The sequence below is a fragment of the Chiloscyllium punctatum genome, chromosome 11, assembly GCF_047496795.1.
Source record: "Chiloscyllium punctatum isolate Juve2018m chromosome 11, sChiPun1.3, whole genome shotgun sequence".
NCBI classification, from domain to species: domain Eukaryota; kingdom Metazoa; phylum Chordata; class Chondrichthyes; order Orectolobiformes; family Hemiscylliidae; genus Chiloscyllium; species Chiloscyllium punctatum.
In genome coordinates, this window is record NC_092749.1 from 17,833,294 (window position 1) to 17,850,384 (window position 17,091).

A 17,091-nucleotide genomic window follows, 5' to 3' on the forward strand; every position below is an offset into this window, starting at 1 on the left:
AATCACCTATTTTTAGTTGCTCTTGAGGAAACAGAGAGGCTTTTGAGAATACCTCACATGGGGCAGGTTTGAGGTACCAAGTGGTCGATTACTGTTGTTGTGTTTCAGAGCTGATTAAGTCAGTAGAACTTCTTTGAGATCGGAATGCCTAGAAGTGAATTAAATACTAAATAAAAATGGAAAGCTTTGCGGATCTGTAAGTCAGAAAGGCAAACATAAATTGCTGGAAAGGCTGAACAGGTCTGGCAGCATCTGTGGAAAGAAAGCAGAGTTAACGTTTCAGGTCCGGTGACCCAGATCCTTAACTCACATTTCTCTCCACAGATGTTGCCAGACCTGCTGAACTTTTCCAACAATTTCTGTTTTTCTTTATGATTATGTCAGTCTTCTATGGCATGGGAATCCATTCTGTATGTATCTTTTTCTCAAATGTATTCCCTTGTACTCATAAAGCCAGCAAATGGTAAGTTCTCCTGTCTACCTTATCCAAACATTTTATAATCTTGTAAAATTCCATCAAGTCTCCCACAATTGCCTGCTCAAAGAAAACCCCATGTTCTGCCAAACTACCTTGTTGCAAAAATCCCTGGAAAATAGTAAATCTTTTCTACACATTCTCAATTATCCTTCATAATGGGTGATGACCAAAACTATGGCAATACTCTGGTTCTGGCCCAAACAAAGCTTTATATAGGTTTAGCATAATTTCCCTGTTTTCATACTTATTGCCTTTATGATGCCCAAGATTGGTTTGCAAAATATTCTCAATATGTTCTGCCACCTTCAAATATCTGTGCACACGAAGCGCTACATCTTTGTTCTTGTGCACTCCAGAACACTGCCTTTCTGCCAAAGTGCAAGCATTTGGAAGTGAACAACAGAATGTGAACTTGCAAGAGGTGGCACCTGCTACCTTTGTTCTTACAGGTAATGGAGATAATGCCTTTGGAAGGCAATGCAGTTCAAATTGCACATTATATTGACTGCTGCCACTGTACAATATTGGTGGAGGTATTAAATATTTAAGATAGTGGATGGGATACCAAGTAATCAGGCTGCTTTATGCTAAATGATATCAAGTTTGAGGATTATCATTCAGGCAAGTGAGAACAATTCCATCACATTACTGACTTGTACCTTATTGATGGTGAGCAAGCCTTTTGGGGAGTTAGGTGAGTTGCCTGTGTTGTGGAGAAAATGTAGAGAATCACCAGGAGACACAGAGAGTTCTTCAAGAAGTAAGTCTTTTATTTGCAAACAAAAAACAATGACACTGAGAAAGCAGATTCTTGAATGCCCCTGAACCTCAGGGTCCATGGTTTTTAAATTTTTTTATCATGTTTCTGTTAGCTTATCAGCATGTCCAACTAAATTAATCGAAGTACCTCACTCTAACTACACAATAAACCAGTGATGTTAGTTCCCATTATCTCTTTAGTTATGCCCCTATAGATTTTCCTACATTCTACTTCATGTTATTCTAATGTTAGATATTTAGTGTCAGCCTTTGCAACAATGGTCTTTCATTCCAGACCCTACTTAATATTTTCCTAATGTCATGATTAGATATTTATTGTCAATAGTCTCAAGCAGGCTGACTTTACTAACAATAATTAAATATTAAATGACATGTACTAAATATTTCTGGTTCCAATCTTGTCATAATGATACTCAACAGATGAGGCTAACTTTACTAACTGTATTATCTCATCTTGCCATAGTGACCTTTCAGCCTCAACCTTACTCTGCTAATTGGTGTAAGAGCATTCCACTATTCTTATCCCATCCTGCATTCCACAGACCTCTTGCAATAGATCGGCAGTGGACTCCATGTTTTAACCCTTCCCATGCTTTCATTCTCTTTATTTTCCATATGCTCCCCTTTGAGACCTACTGGTCTCACCTAGAGAAAGAAGACAATAAGCTCAGACCCTCTGGTGCCCAAGACAAACAATGTAGGTCCCAACACGGACTAAATAATTTTTGGAATCTGAGACTTAAAGGGTTCTTCCTCCATTCCTGGGATCCCTTGGGCCATAAACCTGTCCTCCAATAACCAGAACACGAAAAAAGACCCAAAATCCCTCACAATCTAGGACTTGCATGTTCTTCAGAAGTATCATCGACATCCCCACGTGGACATATTCCTTGCACTATGGCGGTTGTTAGATCATAATAGTAGAGCTGTGGGGCTCCGTCAGAGGAGGAAGCACTTCCAGGAGTAGCTGAAATGATCACGAGTTGCCGTATGGTGGCGCAAACTAAAAAAGAATTAATAAAAGGGAAAGCACAACAAAAGACGAAGGCGACAACAAGTAAAAATGCACTTATAAAATACTAATCTTGACAAACCATGCTCCTCAAGACTCTAATATATTATTCAACCAATCAAAAGCCTGATGATCAAACCGCACATTGTCTTTTAGCTCCTGTCTTAGATTCTTTAGTTTTTCCATTGCTGTAGTAAAAGATTCCCCCAGGGCTAGTGTTGTTAGGTATAAAGGTATAGCAATGTTCCCCAAAATCACACAAACCCAGCCGTTTTCTGCCAGTATCCAATCTAAGGCCTGTCTGTTTTGCCATGTCATTTTGGTAGTAGCATCCAATTGTTCTCCCAAGGCCACAAGGGCATCGTCAGTATAATTGATAAATCTCTGCTGGTTGTAATAAATGTAATTAATCCATTCAACATTCTTGCTAACCCCTATCACTGGGAGAGAGCTTTCCAGCCCGCGGCAATCTCATTGCGGGCCTTAAACTCATTAGGAATACCTCTTGGCTGTCCTGTGCTATCAATCCGAATTGTTGGATCAGGGACATACCGCTGCTTAATTTGGCGCAAAGCTGACTGTGACGTATGTGTGGTTATATAACTACCTCGTGCAGGAGCATTACACGAGCACAGCTGCCACTCTAGTGTAACACTCCTTTCTTACCACACAGCCATCAAGATCCGCCTGTGGGACGTGTTGAGAATTTAAGATAGCCCCAAATGTACTGTCCACCTCGAGTTCAATCGTATTCCCGCAAAGACCCTTAAAATAGCCGACAGGTGTGGAACCATTTCGCTTAACGCATTCAAAACTCAACCCTTCCCTGGAACGTGTAATTAGTCTTACTGGTGGACCACGGGGTACTGTAGCCACACCACCGTTGGGGTTGCTGCCTGCCCACGTCATCCTGCTGATAGAACGTAGAGGCCTGAAGTAGGAGGCACCAAAAGGCGCAATGGGATTGCCTGTAAGTTGATGAATCATCCAGGTTAAGAGGTCGGCTAGAGTGCTGCGAACGCCATTGAGTACAGGTAGTCGAGGTATAGGGCATAGAGACAACATAGTATGAGGGGGTCGCCTTAGTACACAAGAAACAGTCCTGTCTAGCCATCATTATGGCTGTGTAGTTTGCCCATTGATACCAGTGATTGTCACGGGCGCGTACCCATCTAAGGGCAGCAAAGACTCCTAGCCTGAGTGACCCTGGCATTACTAGTCCAGGTCTGCCAAATTAACGGTCTCCAAGTCTGAGTATGCAGGCCTGGGATCAGAGAGGGGGGGTATCAGGGGTGTCCCCCATGTCTACCCCATCCCCACTGCCAGGAGAAGAGCTATGTACCACATCTCCATCACTGTCATTTCTGGCATGATCAGTATCCCCAAGAACTTCACCTGTACCTTGTACGGAACCTTACTGAGGGGCACCAGCCTCCTGTGTGCCCTGCCCGTGTCCAAGTTCCTCAGCCTCAGCTTCACTTACTTCAGAGTTAGCTTGTGCCGGTGGGATAGCTTTAGTACATTGATTAAGCTGGTACCATATGTATCTTCCTTCCACTTGGATGGTGGTAGGTGATGCCTTAGTCACTACGAAAGGTCCCTCTCTCCTTGGCTCGTTCCAGCGTCGTCAAAAAACCCGCACATTCACCCTGTCCCCGGGCTTAATAGGTCCTTCCTTATTGACAGATGTTGGTTCCCTTTGTGTTTCCTGCAGGTGGATAGTCTCCTGTATCATAGTTAGCTGCTGCATGCATTGCTTAAGTTCTAAGCTTAACTGCTCCAAGCTAGGCCCTTCATAGGGGCCTCTCCACTTGGGCACTAACAAAGGTCTACCTGTAAGCATCTCATGTGGTGTTAAATTGGTCATGCAATTAGTCTGCATGCGATAACCCATCAGTGCCAGCAGCAGCGCATCAACCCAATTAAGGTTGGTGCCTGCACAGATCTTGTTTAATTTCACTTTCAATGTCCCATTAATTCTTTCCAGCATACCCTGTGACTGGGGATGATACACTACTCAACCCTCTCTTTGATTCTCAAAGACTGCAGCACCAACTTAACTACTTTCTGAATGAAGGCTGACCCATTGTCTGAACTGATTTCTGATGGTATACCAAACCTTGGGATAACTTCATTTGTCAGAAATGACACTATTGTTCCAGCTCCTGCATCTTTGGAAGGGACAGCTTCTACCCATCGACTAAACCTAACAATCACATGTACTTTTTCCCTCTCACCTTTTTTATCATGTCCACATAGTCGATTACTAAATGCTTAAATGGCCCTTCAGGCACTGGTATGTGTCCTATTGGGGTTGTTATCCCCTTCCTAATATTGTACTGTGTGCACACCTCACATTGTGACAATAAATAGTCCACTGAAGCCTGCAGGTATGGTGACCAGAAACCATCCCGCTTTATCTTCCTCAGCACTTCCCCTTGCGCACAGTGATCCAATCAGTGCACTCTGAAATAAGAATTGTCAACAATGGGGTGGATGCTACCCAAAAAACCTTCTTGTGTTTGCTCAGCCAGAGTATCCCTCCCCTGTATTTCACTGAGGTCCTCTATCGTCGGTTCTGGATCTATCCGCACCTGAGGCGCAATAACAGATGAAGAACAACCCCAAGTTATTTTGCCGCTTCATCCGCAGCCTGATTACCCCTTATCACCATAACACTGCCTTTTCGTGTGTGCTTGGCAGTTAATGATAGCTAGTGCCTTTGCCTTCATCATTGCAGTTGTCAACTCTACAATCTGCTTGCAGTGTTGTATGGGATCCCCATAACTCTTCTTAAAGCCTCTTCACTTCCACACTGCCTCAGCCAGGTGGCATACCCCATATGCATAAGCAAAATCAGTATAAATGTCAGTTTTTTTCCATCACTTCACAGGCCGCCATCTTAAATTTAGCCAACTGAGCTGAACACGACTGTGGGCAAGTTTCCAATTTAATTGTCCTATACTGGGACTGGTCCTGCCATGCAACTGAGTATCCTACATGATTCCTGTCATAATCCCTATATCTAGAACCGTCCACAAATAGAACCTTCTTATCTGCATCAGGCAGTGGCTTGGACTGTAAATCAGCCCTCAGTTTGGCAAATGCAATCACTTCCCTTATACAGTAATGGGGCTCTCCCTCATACTCAAGTGGGACATAGTTCGCTATGTTCCTTTTTGTGCAACTCTGTCTTGTTATGTCAGGAAATGTCAGCAGCATCCACTATGCTAGTATTCTAGCTGGCGCCAGTACAAATTTCCTTTTCTCCAAAATTCTGTCACCTTATGATTGGTATATAGGATGACGGGGTAACCCACTGTTACTGAGGATGCTTTTTCATATGCAAAATAGGCAGCCGGCAATCCCTGATAGCATGGTGGATAGCCCTGAGCTACTTCATCTCGTCAGATGCTATAGTAAGCAATTGGCTGCAAGGTTCTCCCTACACTCGCCTCCTGCATTAGTTCTGTACCTGTGTATCATGTTTTACACATAAAGTTGAAAAGGTTTGTTATAATCAGGCAAGGCCAATGCTGAGGCTGACAGCAAGGCTCTTTTAAGGATATTGAAAGCTGAATAGCCTCTTCATTCCTGCAAACCACCTCTTAAACATGAATGTCCGACACCCTTCATCATCTTCCTTAAGGGTGCCTTAATCCCGACATACTCCTCAATCCAATCTGCGCTAAATCCTGTCATGCCCAAAAATGTCATCATTTGCCCTAATGTCTCTGGCCTAGGAATTTTAACAATTGTTTCGATCTGACTTGGTGCAATTGCCTTCGTGCCCTTAGCAACCAGCCTACCCAAATACTCAACGTGCTGTTTGCAAAACTGCAGCTTTTTCCTAGAGACCTTATGCTCCCCCCCTCACCCCACCCACCCCCACCCTCCGTCCGCCAGCTTTTCAAGAGGAAAAGGGTATCTCGTTGACACTGTTTCTGACTATCTCAACAGACAAGCAAATCATCAACATTCTGTATCAGTGTACTTTCTAAAGACAGACCCTCCAGTTGTGATTTTAACACCTGGTTGAATCCATGCAGGGAATGCTTAAACCCCTGGGGCATTCTTGTATAAGTGTATTGCTGACCTTTGTATGTAAAAGCAAACAGATACTGGTAGTGGTCTGCTAGGGGAATGCTAAAAAATGCAGAACATAAATCTACCACCGAGAGCCAAGCTGCCTGTGTGGGCACATTAGTTAGCTGTATGTGCAGATTAGGAACAACTGCTGGCCAATCCTCTAATACCTCATTTACTGCTGTTAAATCATGTACGAGCCTCCATTTTGACCCGTCCGCCTTTAAGACTGGTAACATAGGAGTGTTGCAGGGACTACAAGTTTCTTTAAGTCCCCGGCCTCAGCAATCCTTGTATTGTTGCTGCTATTCCCTCTACTGCCTCTGGTTTTAAAGGATAATGCAGTCTCCGAGGCAAAATAGCTCCTGTTTTCAACCTTATTTCAACTGGGCTAATTGATTTCACTCTCTCCTCATCTGTATCATGCTTTGACCACAAAGCGGCTGTTAATGTATCCAATTGCTCATTACCATATTGATCATCTCCCTCCACTGTCACTGGCATGCTCCACTGGGGTAATACCTTGACTTTCTTTGAATTCCCTGTCAAGTTGCAGCATGCTAGGAATTTAATATAACTGCCATCCCCAGATTCCCAAACCCCTGTCTTAAGTAAATGCCATTCCCTAACTGTTTCTACATGCCTGGCCATAGGTCCTAAGTCTTTAGATTGATATCCCTTATTTACCAGTAAGATTACATGTGGTGAGGCGCCTGGTACACCATATCACTTTTCAAGGAACGCATTTCTCTCTATTCTCTCTCCCTGCTCCCCTAATACTATTGCTTCACTTCTCAGTGACTTCCACTGCCTCTCTAACACCTCATCTTGAGACTCATCCAATGTCACTGTACAGTGCAGCTCAGACTAAGGTGGTCTTGCTTTCGTCAACATCATCAACACTTCTGCTTCCCATATCCCCCAAATGCCTTGAATATAACTTGCTATATACCTTATCCAATAAACAGTAACATCTTCAACTTCTTGCATCACTAATTGTGTATTGGCCTTTTCTCTGGCCAAACCCTGCTGTGTGCATTCCAATCTTACCTCTAACTGTAGTAAAGTATCCCTTCCTAACAAGTTAATTGGTGTCTCTTTCGACACTAATATTGGCAGAACTATCTCCCGACCTTCCATTTCTAATCTTACTGGAGCTGTAAATCGAGTTAACTGTGATTTCCCTGAGAACCCTACAGTTTTAACAAATTTACTTGACATGAGAAGGTGAGAGGAATACAGTAATACAGTAACTCCAGTATCTATCATCACCGGTGTCTGCCACCTTTTAATATTAACTTGTATTACTGGTTCTTGATCAGCCTCCCATGCTACTACAGGGTAGTGCCCCTTCCCACCCAAGTTCTCAGGGCATCCCGAGCACATCCCGTATGGGTTAACAGGTCCTGCTGGGCCTGTAGGCCACTTACTCACCACTTACCCCACTGTGCAGTTTTCTTGAGCAATTCTCCATGTTTCCTTCAGCCACAATTTACCCCTCACCTTTGGATCTTGGATCGGAGAGACCTTCCGACGGGTTCCCGCACCTCCGAGACCCACCCCAAGCCAACAGAATATAGTCTGAATTCACAGCAAAAATGCTAACCTTTTTTTTGTTGGGTACCCTTATTCTGTCAGTCTCGGGAGGGCTCCTGGAGGATCGAGAAGCACTTTGTTACTGCCGCCCTCTTTCCAGGTAGGTCTCTGTACGACACTGTTCACAGTGCCAAATTTGTCATGGAGAAAATGTAGAGAATCACCAGGAGATGCAGAGAGTTCTTCAATCAGTAGGTCTTTTATTTGCAAACAAAAAACCGTGACAGTGAGAAAGCAGATTCTTGAATGCCCCTGAACCTCAGGGTCCGTGGTATTTTATATATTTTTTATCACGTTTCTGTTAGCATATCAGCATGTCCAACTAAATTAATCAAAGTACCTTTCCTACATTCTACTTAACGTTATTCTAATGTCACGGTTAGATATTTAGTGTCAGCTTTTGCAACAATGGTCTTTCATTTCAGACCCTACTTAATATTTTCTTAATATCATGATTAGATATTTATTGTCAACAGTCTCAAGCAGGCTGACTCTACTAACTATTAATTAAATATTAAATGTCATGTCCCAAATATTTATGGTCCCAATCTTGTCACAATGATACTCAACAGGTGAGGCTAACTTTACTAACTGCGTTATCTCACCTTGCCTCAACCTTACTCTGCTAATTGGTGTAAGAGCATTCCACTATTCTTATCCCATCCTGCATTTCACAGACCCCTTGCAACAGATTGGCAGTGGACTCCATACTTTAACACTTCCCATGCTTTCATGCTCTTTATTTTCCAAACCTACTGTAGAAGTTCTGCTTTTGATTTGCTTTTCTAACCACAATAATTTACGGCTGGACTAGTTAAGCTTCTGGTCAATGGCATTCCCCAGGATGTTGATAGTGGGGAATTCAACAAGGTAATGTTGTTCAGTGTCACGTGGAGACATTTAGATTATCTTGTTGGAAGTGGTCATTGCCTAGCACTTAAGTAGTGTGAATACAACTTTGCACTTATCATCCTAAGTCTGACCATTCTTGCACTACTACACATTCTGAGATGTTGCAAATGTGATTGAACACTGTGCAGTAATCAGTACTGTGGAAAACTGGATTTTATAAAGACCAGACCTGATCTGCAAGTAGGAAGATGTTAATTCTGTTTCCCAGAAATTATGATCTTTCACAGTTTTCCAGAAAATACCTACTAAAGCAGTGACAGCCATAAAACAGTTTTCATGACCATAGATAGATGTCTTGAAGCGCTGTTGTAGCCAAGCAAGTTTTTTTTATAGAAGTCAATTCTAATTATAATGAAACAGCAGTGAATTTGTGCAAAGCTAGCCTCAACAATAATGTGGTAATGATCTGATAATGTCTCTATGTAAGGTTAAACAAAAGACATTGTGGGAACACTGCAATAATTCTCATTCTTTAAAATAGTGCATAGACAGTCAAGGCTTCCATTTAACATCCCATCTGAAAAATAGCACCTCCAAGATTGCCTAGATTTTGTGACTAGACTCGAGATAGGGATTTGAATCCATAAACGTTTAAACTCAGCAGGAGTCTGAATGCAGAATACAGTGAATACAGAAACCAGGTGGATAACAGCAAATTAGTGATCAATTATCCGTGGTTCAGAAATCTTTTAGGTGGAATGTTATGTCCTCCCCCATTGAGTTTGGTGGCAAGGAGAATTTAATGAAGCAGTTGGATAAGCAATTCAGATGAGCAATCAATCTGAGCCTGGCCTAGCCAGTGATGCATACGTGCCATGAACAAATAAAAATCTGCTCAGGTTGTGTTGAAAGAGGTGGTAGTTTGACAGATGAAATGTTTAATATGATATTGGCTCGATGAGATTTATGGCATCAGGACTGGATGAGAGGCATCCAAGAAAACAAACGAAAGGATGTACAGAAGGCTATAAAGGTGTTGTCCAATATTTTTCATCTTAGATTCAGGGTTACAGCCAGAAAACTGAAGAATTGCAAATATTTTTCAAAAAGTTATATAAAGATAAACCTAGCAACTACAGGCCAGCAAATTTAACTTCATGGTGAAGTTTCTCGAAACAATAAATCACTTGGGTAAATGCAGGTTATTTATAGAAAACAAAAATTGATTTGTGATGGGAAAATCCTGTTGAACTAACCTGTTGTAGTTTTTGCAAGTGGGAAGAGAGCTGGTTTGTGACAATAATGTTACCGAAATGATGTACACAGATTTTTTTGGAAAACCTTTGGTAGAATTTGCCATTTAACAGACGTGTGAGCGAAGTTATTACGGATAGGTTAAAAGGAGAGTCGCAACATGGATACAAAATTGACTGCATGATAGGAAACAGAGTAGAGGTTTTAATACATGTTTTTTGGAGAGGTTTGTTGTTGAGTTCCCTGGGATGAGTACTAGGACCCTACTCTCCCTGGTAATACATTAATGACTTAGACCTTGGTACAGAGGGCACAAGCTTAATATTTGTGACTGATATGAAATTTGGAAGCACTGTGGGCATTGAGATGAAAAGGAACTCAAAAGGACATAAAACATGCAGGTGGAAAAGAAGGGCAAGTAGCAAATTCAAAGTTAATGCAGTTAAGTATCAAATGATTCACTTTGGTAAAAAAAATGGAAACTATACAAAATTAAGGATACAATTTTACACTGGGGTTAGGAACAGGGACCCAGGTGTGTGTGTTGTGTGTGTTTGTTTAAACCATTGAAGATAGCAGGACAGGTTGAGACAGTTGTTAATAAAGAGTCTAAAGACAGGTTAGCAAGTGGGACAAGTATTGGCAGATGCAGTATGTGAGAAAATGTGAAGTTATGCACTTTGACTTAACTGTTCAGTTTTCCAGCTAGTCACATGTGAGGTGCCGGAAGACTGGAGGTTGGCTAACGTGGTGCCACTGTTTAAGAAAGGTGGTAAGGACAAGCCAGGGAACTATAGACCAGTGGGCAAGTTGTTTGAGGGAATCCTGAGGGACAGGATGTACATGTATTTAGAAAGGCAAGAACTGATTAGGGATAGTCAACATGGCTTTATGCGTGGGAAATCATGTCTCACAAACTTGAGTTTTTTTGAAGAAGTAACAAAGAGGATTGATAAGGGCAGAACAGTAGATGTGATCTATATGGATTTCAGTAAGGCGTTCGACAATGTCCCCCATGGGAGACTGGTTAGCAAGGTTAGATCTCATGGAAAACCGGGAGAACTCACCATTTGGATACAGAACTGGCTCAAAGGTAGAAGACAGAGGGTGGTGGGGGAGGGTTGTTTTTCAGGCTAGAGGCCTGTGACCAGTGGAGTACCACAAGGATCAGTGCTGGGTCCACTACTTTTCATCACTTATGTAAATGATTTGAATGAGAGCATAAGAGGTATAGTTAGTAAGTTTGCAGATGACACCAAGATTGGAGGTGTAGTGAACAGCAAAGAAGGTACCACAGACTACAACAGGATCTGGACCAGATGAGCCAATGGGCTGAGAAATGACAGATGGAGTTCAATTTAGATAAATGTGAGGTGCTGCATTTTGGGAAAACAAATCTTAGCAGGACTTATACACTTAATGGTAAGGTCCTAGGGAGTGTTGCTGAACAAAGAGACCTTGGAGTTCAGGTTCATAGCTCCTTGAAATTGGAGTCACAGGTAGGTGGATAGTGAAGAAGACATTTGGTATGCTTGCCTTTATTGGACAGAGTATTGAGTACAGGAGTTGGGAGATCATGTAGTGGCTGTACAGGACATTGGTTAGGCCACTGTTGGAATATTGCATGCAATTCTGTTCTCCTTCCTATCAGAAAGATATTGTGAAACTTGAAAGGGTTCAGAAAAGATTTACAATGATGTTGCCAGGGTTGGAGGATTTGAGCTATAGGGAGAGGCTGAACAAGCTGGGCTGTTTTCCCTGGAGTGTCGGTGGCTGAGGGGTGACCTTATAGAGATTTATAAAACCATGAGGGGCATGGATAGGATAAATAGACAAAGTCTTTTCCTTGGTGCGGGGGAGTCCAGACTATAGGGTGTAGGTTTAGGGTGAGAGGGGAAGATATAAAAGAGACCTAAGGGGCAACCTTTTCACTCAGAGGGTGGTACGTGTATGGAATTAGCTGCCAGAGGAAGTGGTGGAGGCAAGTACAATTGCAATATTTAAAAGGCATCTGGATGGATATATGAATAGGAAGGGTTTGAAGGGATATGGTCCAGGTACTGGCAGGTGGGACTAGATTGGGTTGGGATATCTGGTCAGCATGGACGGGTTGGATCAACTAGTCTGTTTCTCAGCTGAACATCTCTATGACTATGTGGTATACAGTATTTACCTACTTTTATACACCATTCCCTTTGAAATAAAAACCAATATTCTACTTGTATCTTATTCGAGGAAAGACATGTTAGCATTGGCAGCAAAGAAACAGGAACAGGAGTAGAATAGTCCGTCTCTTAACACATCCAATTCAGTACACTATTCCTGCTTTCACTCCATACCACTTGATCCTTTTAGCGCTAAGAACAATATTTATTACCTTCTGGAGAACATTTTGGTTTCAACCACCTTCTGTGTGAAGAATTCCACCGGCTCATCATTTTTTAGATGAATAAATTTCTCACCTCAGGCTTAAAAGGCTCACTAGGCTGATACCAGGTATGGAGGAACTGTCTTATGAGATATTGAGTAGATTGGGTCAGTACTAATTTAGAAGAATTGAGAGATGCAAGATTCTTACGGGACTTGACAGGGTAAATATAGAGAGGTTGTTTACCCTTGTGGGAGAGTCCAGGAACATACAGCACAATCTCAGAATAAGAAGTCACACATTTAAGACAGAGGTGAGGAGAAATTTCTTCACCTAGCAGGTAGTGAATCCATGGAATTCTTTATAGCAAAGAGCTATTGAGACTGTGTTGCTAAGTATATTCAAAGCTAGAGGAGACTGAATTTTAATCAGTGAGGGAATCAAGAGTGATGGGGAAAAGACTGGAAAGTGGAGATGAGTTTTATCAGATCAACCATGATCCAACTGAATGGTGGAGTAGACATGATGGGTTACATGGCCTACTTCTGCTACTACATTTTTTGGTTTCAAAACATCATAGAGCAAACTGTATCCAGAACCAGGGGTCAGAATCTAACAAACTGATTTGGCTTCAACTGGAGTATTGTGTCCAAATCGAAGCAGCACAATTAAAGCATACATTAATAGAGCGCAGAAAAAAAATTCATGGTGTATGTTAGGGCCTTAAGGAGTATACTGGAACAGACGGACCTTGGAGTTCAGGTACACGGTTCTCTGAAAGTGGAGTCACAGATAGACAGACCAGTGAAGGCAGCTTTTGGCAAACTGCCTTTCATCAGTCAGTGCATTAAGTACAGAAATTTGGACGTTATGTTGCAGTTATACAGGATGTTGGTGAGGCTGCATTATTATTATTATTAGTAGTAGTAGTAGTATGTTCAGTTTTGGTCACTTTGCTATAGGAAGGATGTTACTAAACTGGAAGAGTACAGAAGAAATTTACAAGGATGTTGCCTGGACAGGAGACTGAGACTGAGAGCGGATCTTGTAGAAGTGAATATAGATCTCAAGTATAGATCATGAGAGTAATGAAAAGGGTGAATGCACTCAGGCTTTTTCCCAGGGTTGGGGAATGAGGACTAGAGGGCATCAATTTAAGGTTAGAGGGGGAAGAATATAAGGGAACCTGAGTGGCAACTTCTTACACAGAGAGTGGAACGCATATGGAATGAGCTGCCAGCAGAGGTAGGTACATTTACATTTAAAAGGCTTTTGGACAAATACATTGATAGGAAAGGTTTAGAAGGTTATAGGTCAAGTGCAGGGAAATGGATTAGCATGGATGGACATTTTGATTGACATGGACCAGTTTGGGCCAAAGGGCCTGTCCCAATGCTGTAGGACTCTACGGCTCTAAATTTGCTCCCAGGGATGTTGAACTTCAGTTTGTGGATAGATTAAAGAAGTTTGAATTATTTTACTTGGAGAAGACTGAGAGGAAAGTTGATTGAAGTAGACCAACCTATGCAGAGTCTGGATGGTGGTTAGCAAAAAAATATTGTTCCCATTAGTGGAAAGATTTAAGAACAAGAGAACATGTTCTTAGGGTACTTTGTAAAATAAGCAATGGCAATGCAAGGGAAACCATTCTCATGCAGCAAATGGTTAGGGTCTGGAATGCACAGCCTAAAAGTAAGGAGGCAAGTTCAATCGAGACATTTGTATTGTTTTCTGCAAAGGGAGAATGTGCATGACTGTGAAAAGCGTGGAGTAGCACTAGACAAATTTCTCTTTTGAACAGTTGGCGCAGACAAGACAGACCAACTGGTCTTCCATGCTGTAAACATTCTGTGGTTAATGTGGAATTCCCTGGACTGTAAAAAGCACGTACTTGCCAAACTTGCACATATCAAAATTGTTATAACACAATGGTGAATCTCTCTGTTGATTAAACTAAATGCCCAGAAAAGCTTGTCTCGCCTCAAAATCTGTTAAAATGAGTGACAGAGAACTCCCAAATTCCACTATTCAACAAAAATACTATTAACTTATTCTGTAAATCTAAAAGTGAACTTTAAACAAATATTCATAAATCTAAGACCCCCTTTATCTTAATTGCTTATTACCTGTCTCCAACTCTAGAACAATATGGTGTTCCAATAAGCACTTATTAGAATTACATCAACCTAATTTCAAAACCATAGAGCGGCTGTCATAGGCGACTTCTTTCGACTGAATATCTCCCTGGGTCATCTTCTTTCTTTTTACTATGATGTTGTTTCATATGAAAAGGTGCATTTGATAGTGTTACGATTGCTTGGTTGTCCCTCTCTCTCTCGCTCTCTACATTGTTGTCAAACAGCAACCAATTCAGGTATCCATTTCACAGCCAAATGTTACAATTTTCAATTTTCTAGTACACTCAGACTGCTAGCTAGTCATATGACGGGTGCTTGTAAGCTCTCAGTGCAAAAATAGCATTCACTCTCTCTTGAAAGTACACTACACACCTTCAACTTCATAACACCTCTCCCCTTAAGAAAAAATGAAGCATCATAACGAAAAGATAGCTTCAATCTTTTTTGTACTAATTCTTAATCCTATTACTATGAAATACATAGAACATTAATCTAAGTTTACATTAATTTCTGCATACATATATATAACATTAGTATCTGTTCAATCTTATCTAAACTTTATCCTTTAAATCCACGATAATGCTATCACATTTGTATGACCTGCAACATTTACAATTTGTAAATTAAAAGTCTGTAAACATAAGACTCCAATGAAGTAGTCTTATATTCTTGTCTTTAAATCATTCCAAGAATGTAAGAGGATTGTTATCCATGTACACAACTGTCTCTGACACATTGTTCATCACATAAACATTAAAATCTAGCCAGTACCAAACTCAACAATTCTTTTTCGATAGTAGGTTATTTTCTCTGGCGGGTGTTGAGTTTCTTTGAAAAATAACCAACTGGCCATTCAATTCCATCATCATCTTCCCATCGTAGTATGGCTCCAACTCCTATATCACGAGCATTGGTTGCAACTTTGAAAATTTGGAGTAGCTAAAACTGGTGCTTTGGTTAATACTGCTTTTAAATTCTCAAATGCCTCTTGGCATTGTTCTGTCCACCGAAATTTAGTGTTCTTCTTCAGTTAATCTGTTAGCAGTGCCATCATGTTGCTGAAGTTTGGAAGAAACCTCCGGTAGAATCTGCTTAGTCCCAAAAATGAAAACACATCTTTCTTCGAGGTTGTTTGTGGAAATTCCACAATGGCGTTCCTTGGGATCAGCCTTCCGTGACCAATGTTATGTCCCAAGAATGTCACCTCTAACTTCACAAATTCATTTTTCAGTTTTGCTTCACTTAATTGTTCAAAGAGTTCTACCAGTTGTACCATGTGATCTTTCCATAACTCGCTAAAGATCACTACATCATCCAAATAAACTGGAGTTTGTTAACCCAGCTACAACTTAGTTCATGGGTCTAAGGAAGGTGTCTGGTGCGTTGATCATTCCAAAAGGCATTACTTTGAATTGATATAGCCCATTTAGCGTTACAAATGTAGAAACTTCTTTTGCTTTCCAATAAGATATCTGCCAATAACTATGCAATAAGTCTAACTTTATACAGTCCTCCAAACTTGGTATTGGGCATGTGTCCAATTTTGTTACAGCATCAACCTTCTGATAGTCCACACAAAATCATTGAGTCCTGTCAGGTTTGGGAACTAACATGATCAGCAAACTCGGTTCGATGATATCATCATATCCACTTCCTTCTGGACCTGTGTGGCTTTGAAAGGATTAAGCCTGTAAGAATGTTGTTTTATTCAGATAGCATTCCCTACTTCCACCTCATGCACAATAGTATTAGTTCTGCTGCAACAAACCTTTCAACTGGGTTCTTTGCTCCTGAAACAGATAATTCACTAACCTATTGCACTCCTCAAGGAATTCCTCATTGTTTAATGTATTTTGAGGCATATGAAACTTCACAACATCGGATTTGATTCTGCAGGGCAGTAAATAACAGTTGTTTCTCCAGTTCCCTGCCTCTATCATAATAAAGTTTCAACATATTCACATGACATATCTGATACAGTTTTCTATCCAGCATCTTTACCAGATAGTTTACCTGACTTATCTTTCTCTCAATTTGATCAGGACTACTAAACCTGGCTTTGAAGTCATCTCCTACCACTCGTAACAATACTAACACATCATCCCCACAGGAAAACAACCAAATTTCAGAGTTTTTATCTGTCACCTGTTTCATTCTATGACGTGGCCTCTTAGGTGTTGCTTAGCTAATTCACTTACCTGGTTTAATCTCTCCCTCACCTCAGATACATAATCCAAATGTGAGATCTCCTGTCAATTTCTCTTTAATTTCAAAAATCCACGTCATATCCAAATATTAACTCAAAGGTAGTAAACTGAGTAGATTCATTTGAGGCATCTCTAATGGCAAACAATACCAATGGAATACCTTTATCCCAATCATTCACATAATCCTGATTGTCCACTCTTAACAGTCTTTAGGGTCTAATGCCACATTCCTAAAGCTCCCTGGGATTCAGGATGGTGCACACTTGATTTAAAGTGCTGTATGCCTGAGCCATCCATGACTTCCTTAAACAACCTAGCAG